General features: G+C 40.8%; 1 protein-coding gene across 1 annotated transcript in view; it reads left to right on the plus strand.

The window, feature by feature from the left end:
- Window positions 1-14,718, plus strand: part of LOC126160953 (uncharacterized) — a 229,435-nt gene that overhangs the window by 64,481 nt on the left and 150,236 nt on the right. The window lies entirely within an intron of this gene.

The raw sequence follows: 14,718 nt of genomic DNA on the forward strand, positions 1-14,718 counted from the left end.
GAATTATTTTACCCTTTTAAATATTAACAGACATAGATAAAGGACTACAATAACATAATCGTTGAAGTAACAAGTAGCGGGTGTTACTGACAACAGTAATACTTAGTCACCAGACCTGCTGCGACCCAGCATATACATACATTAAAAATAAGAAAGTTTAAACAGCAATATCTATATATAACTACGTTATCTTGCTGCCAACGCTAATAATCAGTCGCCAACCTGCTGCAAGCCAACATACACATACATAAAGGGGGCTTAAACAGCTACATATATATCTATTTTAAAAAACTAAAACTATGTAATCAACCAAGTCACACAAGCCCAGAGTACAACTGCTAGAGTCTGCAAAACATTGATAATAACAGTATATTGAACTGTACTGTGATTAAGCACTCAACGGCTCTCTGTCGAAAGGCTCTTCTCGCGGCTTGCCGTTAAACAAAGTATGATTCAACGGCGCACGTTAATAACAACAGGAAATATCAACGGAGCTCTGTCGAAAGGTAGTAATCTTGCCAAGTAATTAATAATCACGGACGTATTGGGTTATAACAAAAATTTCAACTGTACGCTGACTGAACACTCAACGTCGCTCTGTTGAGAGGCTCCTCTTGTTGTTTCCCTTTAAACAAACCGTCATTCAACGCTACACGTTAACAACAACAGGAAAATTCGGGGAACACGACAAGAAAGCCACGACACGAAGCCGCAAGATGCAAACTTGCAAATCAAGTTGACAATCTACCATTTAACGGTGAACACACACACGCGACTACAGGCAGATTCAAACTGTCAAACAGTGAGCGTCGCTCTACTAGGAGGCAATCTCACCGGTGCAACTTTACGGGCAGCAAAATAAGTGGCAAACAACCGGCACATACTAGCAAGCAAGAGTAGTCTCGTGAGGCAGCTTTGAATACCAACGGCTACAGTTTCACAGACCAAAGGCCACAGTTTAAACCACCACGTCGTATTTAAGGGACGGGGACGGGGGGGGGGGGGGGGGCGTACAATGCACAAGGAATGATCAATTTTACCACAAGAAGCCTGGAACTCGATAAAACAAACGGCAGAACATCACGGCTCCAGGCGCATCGCCTCGCCGCCCTTTTGGATGAGGTGCAACACAAACAGCGACAGCGCGTGGCTCCCCACCTCTAGACAGCTCGCCGCACAATCGGTCCCGCTCGCGAAACGCGGCCGTCCACGCGGGCCGCCTGCCACAAACTGCCCGCGCCCTGCCCAGTGCGGCCCGTCTCCCCAAAAGCCGCCAGCGATCGCACGCTAAGAACTGAGACCCCCCCCCCCCCCCCCCCCACTGGCGATGCGCCAGAGCAAGGAGAGCACAGCTCAGCATGAAGTTGAAGTACTTGTACTACTTGATATCCACACAGTGTGATCGCCGATATCTAACTGAGAAATTTCCCCAATTCTGAGTCACGAGATGCCTGGAGCAAGACTGTGCAGAGGCAAGGTCTCGATTATGTCGTGCTTGAGGTCTAATTAGGCAGTGCTTAAGATCTAGGATGTGTGATGTTAGAGGTCTAGATTAAGTGCAGTGCTAATATTACACGTTCTTTAAGAGATAGATGTAATTTATATATTTCATATAATTTTTACACATTTGTTTTTTAAATACATTTATAGATAAAATTTCTCATATTCAGCGAGAGGGCTGATTTAATTTCCTCAACTTATTTTTATTAATGTGACAATATTTTGTCTTTTCTGTAACACAAATCGATTACTAGGAGATGATATTTAAAATATGAAACATCTTGATTCCCAATATATAAATAACTACTGTCATGTACTCGTTTCAACAGCGGCCAGTTTTTTTTTCTTTATTGTTATTTTGAAACCCGTTTACAGGCAGGCCTGCAGCAGCTTACTACGCCGCTCTTTGGCCTCAGAGAAACACAAAGATACAAATGAAGACAATTAGAGATAATAAGATGGTGGACATATAAACGGACACAAACACTTTTTAAAATACAAGGTGCCGTTCACGGGCGTAGAGTCCAAGATAAAATTGTTCAGACACTTGGACACATACAGAGACGAAAATTGTCACATGTGAACGTAGGTGCACAAAACGAATAACACTGAACCACTTAAGCACAAAACGATGGCACACACAGAACACAAGGCGTTGATCTCCGGTGCGTGAATGTTCACTAACCGTGTACGAGTCCGGGGACCTGCCAAGAGAGGAGGAGGGGGGGGTTGGAGAGGGAGAGGGGAGAGCAGAGATGCCATGGGCAGGGGAGAGAGGGGGAGGGAGGAAGGGTGAGGGGAAGCCTGGGGGAAGAGGGGCGGAGGGAGGGAGATGGAGAAAAAGGAAAGAGAAGGGAGGGAGGGTGCCGAAAGGAAAGCACACAGGAAGTGGGGGGAGGATCAAAATTGATAATAGGGGTAGATGGAGGGGAGGAGGACATCATCAGGGAGGGGGAGCTTGCGAAAGCCACCTTGGGAGAGGGTAAGGAGGGTGGAGAGATGAAGACCAGGTGGGACGTGGGAATACAGGTGCGGCAGCAGGTGGGGGTGGGAGAGGATGGGTGAGACAAGTGGATGAGGAGGATCGAGTTTGCAGGAGGTGTACAGGATCCGTATCCTTTCAAGGAAAAGGAGGAGGTGGGGGAAGGGGATGAGATCGTACAGAATCCGTGTGGGGGAGGGGAGACAGATGCGATGGGCGTGGCGGAGAGCATGGCGTTCAAGGATTTGGAGGGATTTATAAAAGGTAGGGGGGCAGAGATCCAGGCCAGATGGGCGTAACAAAGGATAGGGCGGATGAGGGATTTATAGGTGTGGAGGATGGTGGAGGGGTCCAGACCCCATGTACAGCCGGAAAGGAGCTTGAGGACATGGAGTCGGGAGCGTGCCTTGGCTTGGATTGTCCGGAGATGGGGAGTCCAGGAGAGGCGACGGTCGAGGGTGACGCCAAGGTACTTAAGGGTGGGAGTGAGGGCGATAGGACGGCCATAGATGGTGAGATAGAAATCAAGGAGGCGGAAGGAAGGGGTGGTTTTGCCTACAATGATCGCCTGGGATTTGGAGGGATTGACCTTGAGCAACCACTGGTTGCACCAAGCGGTGAACCGGTCAAGAAGGTATTGGAGAAGGTGTTGGGAGCGCTGCAAGGTGGGGGCAAGGGCAAGGAAGGCGGTGTCATCGGCAAACTGGAGAAGGTGGACGGGGGTACAGAAGGGGGGAGAGGACGGAGCCTTGGGGCACACCGGCGGAGGGGAGAAGATGTAGGAATCTGTGTTATGGATGGTGACAGAGGAACGACGGCGGGAGGGAAAGGAGCCGATCAGACAGACATAGTTAATGGGAAGGGCGAAGGTTTGGAGCTTGAAGAGGAGATCGGAATGCCATACGCGGTCATAAGCTCGTTCGAGGTCCAGGGAGAGGAAGATTGCGGAGCGACGGGAATTAAGCTGGTCAGAAAGGAGATGAGTGAGGTGAAGGAGAAGGTCGTCGGAAGAGAAGGACGGCCGAAAGCCACACTGGGTAACGGGAAGGAGATGGTGCTGGCGGAGATGCTGGTGGATGCGTCGGGTGAGGATAGATTCCAGAACCTTGCTGCAGACCGAGGTAAGGCTGATGGAACGGTAGGAGGAGACAGCGGACGGCGGTTTACCAAGTTTAAGGAACATTAGGATAAGGGAGGTTTTCAACAGGTCGGGGTAGTAACCAGTGGACAGGACTACATTGTAGAGCCTGGCCAGGGTGGAGAGCAAAGAGACAGGAGCTTCACGAAGGTTGAAACATCCCCTTCGAAAAATTATAGAAGACTGTGCTTAAACTGACACACAATATTTTTAGCGCAACGCAATCTGACTTTCAAAAATCCCTACAAAAAAATGGCCCTGACTAACATTAACCTATACCTTTCACAAATCACTTACCTCACAAAAATCTTGATTACTCGAACTACTGCAATACAGCGAGCGCCACTACTGCCAGCTAAATAAAAGATTCAAACTACGGAAGGCACTAACTACTGATAGGCATAGTTAGCAAATGAAAGATTTTGATAGAGAACAAACAATGTATTTACCTTAACAGTCATAATGTATACAGCAGTTCATAATATCCATTTTTACAAATTTCACAACTCCGCCATCTCTCTCCCCACATCCACCATTGCTGGCGGCTCACCTCCAACTGCGCAACGCTACGCGCTGTTAACATCCAGCTGCCCAACACTACAATGGCAGACAACAATGCAAACTAGCCACAGACTGCACACAGCACAGCCAGTGATTTTCATACAGAGCGCTATGTAACGTTGCCAATAAGAAAACATAAACAGCCTACTTACATAGCCCCCCTGCTCCCAACAAAAAATTTTACAAATTGTTTTGGGCAGTGGCCAATAATGATTTGATAAAATTTTTCATAATTACAGTAACAAAGAAATCAAATGCACACACTTATTGATACAATGTTGGTCAAAAGCTAAAATTTTCTCACAGTCCATAAAGACTGTCCTGATCATTCATCATAGTAGTAATTACAGTTTTTGTTTTTACAAAGTCTCATTACTAAAAAAATTGCACACAGAAGTAGTCGATTTCCATGCAGTCTTGAAGAAGTAGTGTTGCCCTTCCAACGGAAAGACAGTGCTGACTCTTGACATGCAGACAGGTAATGGGCCACAACAGAGCAAACCCACAGCAGAGTCAGTCGAAGTTATGAAGAATATTGGTAGGTAGGTCATCACAGAGTAGACCCCACTGTAGTCCTGGTAGAGATTGTGATATTGGTGGGCCACCAGAGGTGCAGACCCACTGTAGTCCTTGTAAAGATAATGGTACCATTATGTGTATGCCATCAAAGATGCTGACCCACTGTAGTCCTTGTGGAGATGGCCAGCAGCCATCTGTTGTGACTGTGCAGGTGCACAATCACCATCGAAGAGTCTTGCGGATAATATAGCAAGTCCATAACCACCACTTGTGCACTCACAAAGTTTGTGGAATTGTCCTTAGAACCAGCAATGCTGTTATCCAGTCCCTTGCTGAATTATTAACACATGTGCAAACACTATCAGTCCCTACTTCTCACATATTGTCCATATACTATGACCAACAGAAACGTGTGCAGTGAAATGTAACTTACAAGTTACTTAATTTGATGAACTGGTGTCAATTACAATTTTATAACATAAGAATACAGTAACAAAGGTACAAAATACATCATTAAAGAACATAACAATACAGATAACATTTGTAGTAAAACAGGCTTTACAAAAGAATAGAAATAGACATATACATCAGTGTTACAGGAATTATGACATAAATAAATATATAAAAGATCAGAATAATTATTGAAACATCAACTTCACACATGAGCATTAAAACAAAACAGAATAAATAATGTCTAAACATCTTTACAAGTTAAATAACATATTATTAATGCCAATTATATTTGAGGAGAACAGTATTCCTCATCATAGTGAATGTAGCTTAATATTAAAAGAAGAAAAAATTCTATGAAACTACACAGAGACAGGAAGAAAAAAAATACACAAGGGTACACAAAAACATAGTGGGATAACACAAAAGGAAAGGACAGGGTTTGTTTTCAGTGTAACATTTGGTACTGCAGTCCAACCCAAAACTTAATTCCATAGATCGTTTGTCTTATTTCAACCTTTGCTTCCACCAAAAAAATCCTATCCAAACATGCCTTCTGTATTTTTCTCGTTTAACCTCTCAGTGCATTTCTTCAAATTCATCGCAACTCATTTTCTTATAGGCTACCCCCTCTTAAGCTAACTTAAATCTACTGAGCTCAGATGCTAAACTAAGGGACGAGGCAATGCAGCAGCACAAAACAATTAACGCAAACTGCAGTGACAAAAAAATGCAAATTGGCAAAGTAAGCAACAATATTACAACTAATATAAGGCACTGTGCAGCAAACAAGAAAAATAAATCAGTAGTAAACTGGCTTAGAAGAGTAACACAAACTCAAATTCAGTAACACTATGCCTGGCAAACAGCAGCAGAAATAACTTATATCTAAACATGACATAGCTCAAGCAGAAAAAAACATTACACTAAAGACAATAATGCAGACAAGGGAAATGTATATTCACATCTTAATGTCTATGTAATTAAAGTGGTGCACCACAACTTATTCTACGAAAAATATTACCAAGTAGTTGAAAAGAAAATTCCGTATGCAATTCCTGTGAAGGGAAACGTCTTTTTATGCTCCTTCGTTTTTTGAATAGATCATAAAATTATTTACTGGATCTGTAGGCATAAAATATTTATATTAGTACATGTATTAAATTTTATTTTAACCAATGCTGCTGCAGCTAGAAACATGATATTAGGCATTTTAGTAAATATCATAAATTAAGAGCTCCACAGTATGCTTTCAACAAGGAAATGTCAATAGCGAGGATAATGGCCTCATCTTTCTTTTTTTTTTTTTTTTTGCACCTAATGGCTTTCTTTTGTCAGACATTTACCTCTCAGCTGGGCGCCCAAAACGCATTACACCAAGGCCACTTACCTTTCTTGCTGAAATATTTACGACGGCAGTTTCCGCTACAGTGACAGTCTCATATAAAAATATTTCACAGGTCAAGAATTTGGGTTACAAATCTGTAGAAACAAAATCCTATTGATATGACAGTGCCCAAAAAATTTTCGTCAGCATTGTAATACATTCACGCATTTACATACATTTCATAACTCTTAAAGTACGATTCTTTGTTTCCAACAACCTTTTTCCCAAACCAGAGTCCCTAACCACTACTCATTATTCCTTACCTTATTCGTCGACACTTCTTCAATATTTCATCATAACATACGTAGCATAATCAAATAACTCATATAGCATCAGCTTATTGATCATAAACATACCGCAATAGCATAATACACATAGTCATTGTAATAATAACATCATAACACTTCAGTCAACTCTCAAAATCGTCGTAGCTTCCTCCAATAATTTCAATACCTAAAAAAAATTCTCTGCTCATGTCAAAAGTGTCATCTGCCTCAAACATACTTTAAAAATCGTGATCTCATACCAAATATATCATTGAAAGCTCTCATATCACAATGGGTCCAAAAAAATATGAACAGTTCACAAAGTACAGACAAAATACAATTTTGTAAGTGTGAAGTTATCCAACGGTGTAATTACGTAAACATGTGTCACTGCCGTAGTAAAAAAGTTTGTCTCTCTCAGTTAAATGATCAGATAGCTGTGTAATTATGTGTTAGAGAAATATGGTACTGATGTGTAAAGTTGTATAAGCAAATACCATATTAGCTAGGGCTCCTTGTGCTTGCCAAACACATGATACACAAAGTAAGCGTGTACCCCCCTGAGGATTAATGTAATTATACCCTCAGGTGTTACAGATTACAGCAATGGAATGAAATGTATAACGGAAAACCTTTGTGTCATTGTACTTCAAATATCTTTAAAAATAAATTTAAGTATAAAATTAATCACTCAAATACGTGTACTGTAGCGCTAAACTTTGCGTCTTGTTGTAAGATAAACTCTGTGGAAATGTCGTAGTTATCGTCCTCCGAAAGCTAAGTTCTGCAGAAGTCAATGTACTTACCTCATGATAAACAAAAGTGAATTGCTTTGCGTATAGATATCTTAGTTATTACGCTTATTGTTGTGATGAAGAACGTACTGTGCTGTAACATATTGTTGTGCTCCGAAAGAGGCTGCCTCATTGTAGCTATACCACAAAAGTTACTACTAAAACATGTTTTACTTTCCAGAATAATACAGAAAAACTGTGCAGATATGAAACAGAAACACCGCAAAAGCAACATTGTAAATTGTCACTCATTAGTAGCATCGTGATAAAATCGTGTAGCTGTCACATAAACCAACCACTGTCTCATCTGGTATCTCACAGAAAGTACCTTAAATCCAGAATGTATTTTCAAGTAAACCAAAATGTTGCATTAGAATCTCATTAGCAGTACTGCTAAATGTTCTAAGTATGTGAGTCTTATAGTCGTTACGTAATCGTGCGACTAACAAGCAAGAATGTACAAATAACAACATTGTGTCGTCTGTTCACTATAACAACGCACTCATAATTTCTGTTTAAATAAGTTCTCTTGGTTCTTGACTGGATATTTAACTTCAAACATTGTTGCATGGTAACAGTTTCTAAAGCATACTAGTAATGTGAAGTGAAACGTTTTATGGCAAAGACAAAGTTAAAAAGCAGATTATCTATCAATAAACGGTTTTACATGTGAAATGTGGTGTAAACCTTTACTCTATATAGTGCGCAGAGTTTCGACTTCAAAGCAATTATCATGTTGTATACGTCGGTAAGGAATGCTAAAATTTTTTTAAAGGTTAGCGTGTATGCTATTTTTCCCTGAGCCAGCCGGCGCACGCAGCTGCCTGCGGTGCGTGTCATTGTCTGTTCCTTTGTTGGCGCGCGTCGTTACTGGGATTTGGAGACCTAACTTCTACAAATTCGCCTTGCCGAGATGGCCCAGCCCTGTTTAAATCCTGCCAGTTCTGATGAAATTCACGTCTGTCGTTACGATCACATCGTCTGTTGTCATGTCGGTAGATTGCATAGTTTCTTTCCTGTCGGTTAAGTGGTGGAGAATTTCTCCCTGAATTATCACTGCACGGTGGACTGTTGCGTCTCAAGTTATTCTGTCTCCCGTGATAATAATTATTTTGGTTCCTATATTGTCTGTTTCTCTGATTGTCTCTGTGATAGTCATTACTACGGAAATGCGATCTCTCTCTGTAACTATTACTCTGCCAGTGGTTGTTATACGGGTGGTGTCTCTTTTGGTCACGATTTACGTTGTAAGAATAGAATTGTTGTGTCCAGTTATTGTTTCTATCGTCACGGAATTGTGACGGATGTGACCTGTAGTGATTGTTTTCCTGTTTTCGCATCCCGTGACTGTCTGTGTCAATTTCTAATTCTTGTAAGAGTCCCTGAAAAGCTTCAATGTCGTCTTTGCAACGCCCTACCAAAATAATATTTCTTAAATGTTCAGGCAATTTCATTAAGCAAATGCAGATGAGTTCTGAAGGGCTGTATGTGTTTGAAAGATATTGGTTCTTATGCAACATGTCTTCAAAATATTTCGCAAGACTGGAAAATTCAGATTGTTCGAAATGTTTCATCATTATGATGCTATGTTTTACTCGGTCTTGTGTAGCTTGACACCAATATGCTGAGAGGAGCGCATGGTAAAATTCTCCTTCACTGTGACAATCGTGAATGACCGATCGCATTCCTACAGCTGGTTCATTCTCCAGGTAGCCACACATAATTTCTAACCTGTGCTCCAATGACCAGTTGGGAGGAAAACAATGAGAGAATGGATGGAGCCACGCTTGTGGATGAATGTCGTTGCCAGAATTCTTAAACGTTTTGAATTTACGTGTAGTAATGAACAAAATATAGTCAAAATCATCATGTCGGCGAGTCGCATGTCGGTCATTGTTACGTTGTTTCGGCGGTTCCATCTCAAAATTCGGTGTACCTTGCCAATTTCTTTCATAATTTCCAAAGTGCCCTGTGTTATTATTTTGTGGCTGTTCCGTATTCCTATGTCCCTCTTCCTGTATTGGAGCGCGAGTGTCCTCTGAAATACGTAATTCTTGTATTACCTGTGTCAGCTGATCTTGTACTTCGCGGATTTCTCTTTGGTGTTGCGTATTAATTTGATTCAGATTTTGTTTCACTTTCCTAATTTGTTCGCACTCTTCTGTGTCATTAAAGACTACTGGTTTTGTGTCATTCAGATTATCATCTACCTTCGTAGATAAGTTAGTGAACTGATCCGAAAGTTCGGCTACTTTCTCCGATAGTGTACTTATTTCCTCAGTGTGTTTTTCTGAACCAAGTTTCAGAATGTCCATTTGTGTTGAAATCGTATCTACTGTGTCCTTTAAGTTTTCTTCAGTTTTTGCAAGTTGCGTAACCGAATCGGCAGATGCAACTGAGTCAATTTTAGCTTGCAAGGTCTCATGATTTTCATGAATAATAGTCTGCAGTTCTTTTATGGCTGCTTCGTGATTCTGTAATGCATTTTCATGCCGCGAAAAAATAGGTTGGAAATGCTCACAAAGTTGTGTTTTTACGTCATTACAGACTTTTTGACATTTCGATTCGATGTTATGTAACTCAGTAGTTAAATCTTCACGTGTTTGTTCAAGTGTGGTGTCTAACTTTTGAAGATTTTGTTCCATTGTGTCTAACTTTTTAAGATTTTGTTTCACTGTGTCTAACTGTTGCTGTGTTTGTCTCTGGTGTTGTTCCATTGTGTCTAACTTTTGAAGATTCTGTTCCATCGTGTCTAACTTCTGGAGATTTTGTCCCATTTGTTTCTGATTTTGTTCAAGCGTTGTGTCTAACTTTTGTAGCCTTTGTCGCATTTGTTGCATTAACTGTAATAACAATGCATTAGTGTCTGGAATCTGTTCCTCTACGCTTTTCGGCAGTGCATTTGCACCGGCAACATTCACATTTTGACAAGCAGAAAATGTGTCTTGACTTATTTGAGAGAACGGTGAGGACGCAAAACCTGAATCTACAGTATTTGCAAAATTGTGTCCTATCATTTTGGATTCTTGAGGCGAGCTGTTGCCGAGCGATCGATCGATAATGCTTCCCTGTTCACTAATTGTTTCACTGCCTACGCCATTGTTTGCCGCCCGCTCCATTTCCCTATGCACAATTACCAAATTAATATGTTGAACATTAGTTAATTCATTACACGGTGGCGCTAACACACTACTTTCGTCTTCACTGTCATTTCTCAGTTTACTTTGGGGCCTAGTATTACGTTTTTCACACGCCATTATTGTCACAATATTTCACACGACAACACAGAAAAACACAATTTGAAGAGAAAAAATAGGGGAACACATTAACATAGCACTGAAAATAATATCTAGTTAATTGCAAGCGCAGCTGCGAAATACTTGGTGCAAATCTACATGCATGCCACAACTGTTTTACTGTGCAACAATGAAAAACCACAACTACCCAGGAAATTCTCTCTATAATTACGTGCTAGCAATAAACAAAAGCTACACTAAATACACAAACTACAAGAAAACATCAGAAGATTCCAGTGAGGTATCCTGGCAGGGTCGCCATATGAAACATCCCCTTAGAAAAATTATAGAAGACTGTGCTTAAACTGACACACAATATTTTTAGCGCAATGCAATCTGACTTTCAAAAATCCCTACAAAAGAATGGCCCTGACTAACATTAACCTATGCGTTTCACAAATGACTTACCTCACAAAAATCTTCATTACTCGAACTACTGCAATACAGCGAGCGCCACTACTGCCAGCTAAATAAAAGATTCAAACTACGGAAGGCACTAACTACTGATAGGCATAGTTAGCAAATGAAAGATTTTGATAGAGAACAAACCTTATTTACCTTAACAGTCATAATGTATACAGCAGTTCATAATATCCATTTTTACAAATTTCACAACTCCGCCATCTCTCTCCCCACATCCACCATTGCTGGCGGCTCACCTCCAACTGCGCAACGCTACGCGCTGTTAACATCCAGCTGCCGAACACTACAATGGCAGACAACAATGCAAACTAGCCACAGACTGCACACAGCACAGCCAGTGATTTTCATACAGAGCGCTATGTAACGTTGCCAATAAGAAAACATAAACAGCCTACTTACAAGGTGCCGGTAGGTGACACGATCGTGACCAGGAGCGGTGTTGCGTTTTGTGCGGAGTGTAGCAATGAGATCCTGTGTAGTGATAGGGGCATTGAGTTCTGTGTGTGCAATGTTGTCCAAGTACTGGAAACCAGGTGCGAGGGGAGGGACAGAGGTGCCAGTTCGATCGCGGACATCCGGGAAGACGGAGTAATCGAACTGGGGGTCATCGGGGATCGAAAACACATCGGACAGGTAAGAGGCAAAGTTATTGGCCTTACTAAGGGAGTCAGGGAAGGGGTGATCATCATGGTGAAGAGGATAGTAGTGGGGAAGGGGGGTTTAGTCCCGGTAAGGCGACGGAAGGCTGACCAGAACTTGGGGGAGTTGATAGGTAGGGTAGCATTTAAATGGGTGCATGTCTGTCGCCAGTCCCGGCGTTTCTTAGCCGCCAGCGGCCAGTTGGTTGTGCTGTCCTATATTAATAAATTAAATGTGACTTGGTAACGAATCCCTCACATAAAGGTTTCCTTAGATAATATTGCATCAATAACTGTTAACTGAGCTGTTTCGATGACGTATATTATTCTGGACTGTAAAGAGATGTATACTTTTCTTTTGCGCCTACTGAAGGTAAGTGTATACAAGAGGTGTTCTTTAGTAGATGTTTTTCAGTATATCGTTTCTTCTGGCTACTATATTTCTTCATGCTGTTAACAACCCAGACGCATTGTAAATGTTATGTTCTTTTAGAGACAGACATCACAGTTTGTATTTTATTGATGGTTGACCATATATATCTTTTAATAAGTTTCCTTTAATTTCCGTCTATGGTCACAATTTTTTTCTGTTTAACAGATTACCGGTTTCGGTCTTTAATGACCATCATCAGATCTGCAGCAAAAATGGGACAAATATAAATACACTTGCAAACTGAATACAGCTTAAGAACAATACATAGAGCATACCTGTCTCATAAAAATAAAGTCCTAATTCACTGCAGCCACAGTGGCATAGTTAACTATTAAATGCGGAATCAGCACCAGCATCGTCAAATACATACAAATCACATCACATGCACAAGTCATGTTGTCAGTAAAACTAAAGAAACGTTTAACAAACAGCAGGCACACACACACCCACACACAAAAGAGAACCGGCAAAGATAGAATAAAAACTATTCCCATGAAATTTAACGGCAAAATGTCCCTGCAAATAGAAAAACGTTTAAAAACGTCTGATGTCAGATGTGGCTTTCAGGTCAATAACACTATAAAAATACGAATTAAACATAAGTTGAAAGGGAACTATGATAAATTTGATGGCTCTGGAGTATATAGGATCGACTGCAGTAACTGTGACAAATATTATATAGGTCAAACAGGTCGCTCTTTTAAATTGTGGTTCAATGAACACTCACAGCCACGAAACAAAACGGCTTTGGGACAGCATTTGTCTGATACTGGTAATTCCATAGGGAGCATTGAGAGCTGTATGCGTATTCTTCACAGGGTGGAAAAAGGGCCTTACTCTTAATTTGCTGGAGAAACTTGAAATTTATAGAGCAAAAAATAGAGAACCGGATAAACTGCTTAACTGGCAGAGCGATTTTGTGCCCAATGCCTACTTTGCTTTATTTGACAATGTTTTACCCTAGTCACTCCACGCCTCTGTTATTTATAGTGTGTTCGTAAGTTCTCCTAGTATTGAGTATATCACACATTTACTTTGTTTCCATACGTTTTACGCATGACTCTAGTAGGTTCTTGTTCCTTCTTTATTCATTTCATTGACTGCACTACTCAGATGATGTAAATCATCCACTGTTGTGGTATTTCATCATACTCTGCTTGCAACAAAGTACCTCAGGGCACGAGGAGCCCTCTGCCGGTCACGTTCCTCCAACCACTTCCCGCCTGTGCGGAATTCTAGAGTTAGCGCTAACAGGGGGCGCTGATTATGTGCAGAACTATATTTCCTTTCATTTATGACTCATTTAGCGATTTGTTTTATGTTGTTTATATTACTCGGTGCAATATCAACGGTGTTTAATATTTATGTTATTGCCCAGAATATTGGCCCTAGAGCACATGTCAACCACTGTTTTTAACTCTTCGTCTTTTTAACAATATTACTTTTGTCGTGTTCTTTTTATTGCTTTTTAGTACTGTAACACTTTTTATACTTTATGAGCTTATTACAGATTTTAACTGTGCTATCCCCCCCTTTTATTTTCGCTGTTTCAATTAATTATTGAAAAACAGTGTATGCTGACATTAGCGACATCTGTTCAACTTACTACACAAACATCTGGCAGCTACTGTACGGCAGCTAGTTTTAAACAGTAGTTTTACTGACAACATGACTTGTGCATGTGATGTGATTTGTATGTATTTGACGATGCAGGTGATGATTCCACATTTAATAGTTGACTATGCCACTATGGCTGCAGTGCATTAGGACTTTGATTTTATGAGACAGGTATGCCTCTTTACATTTAAAGGGCACAAATGTAAATTTTGTCAGCACTACTTTTCAATATGCTCTACGTATTGTTCTTAAGCTGTATACAGTTTGCGAGTGTATTTATATTTGTCCCATTTTTGCTGCAGATCTGATGATGGTCATTAAAGACCGAAACCGGTAATCTGTTAAACAGAAAAAAAATTGTGACCATAGACGGAAATTGAAGGAAACTTATTCAATATACGGGTCACTGTGTTTTTCGCGACGATGTCGCAGCTTGTGAATATATATCTTTGTGTATAACACAAACCGAGTATTATAAGGTATCTAGATTTCTGGTATAAAAGTTCTTTGAGGTACTTATATAAACAGAGGTGTCCTTGCGTTGGTATGTTAATGATCGATTCGTTTTATTATAGTGAACTCAATCACGGTTGATATTCTGATCATGGACTGTTATATGTCGTTCTGTAGGCATTTGAAGAGTAGTGGTTTTCAGTTTATCCTGTGGAAAGTTGAACTGAATATCCATTTTAGGTACAGCTCTTTCATAAGTAC

Source organism: Schistocerca cancellata, unplaced genomic scaffold (genome assembly GCF_023864275.1).
Source record: "Schistocerca cancellata isolate TAMUIC-IGC-003103 unplaced genomic scaffold, iqSchCanc2.1 HiC_scaffold_1169, whole genome shotgun sequence".
Classification (NCBI taxonomy): domain Eukaryota; kingdom Metazoa; phylum Arthropoda; class Insecta; order Orthoptera; family Acrididae; genus Schistocerca; species Schistocerca cancellata.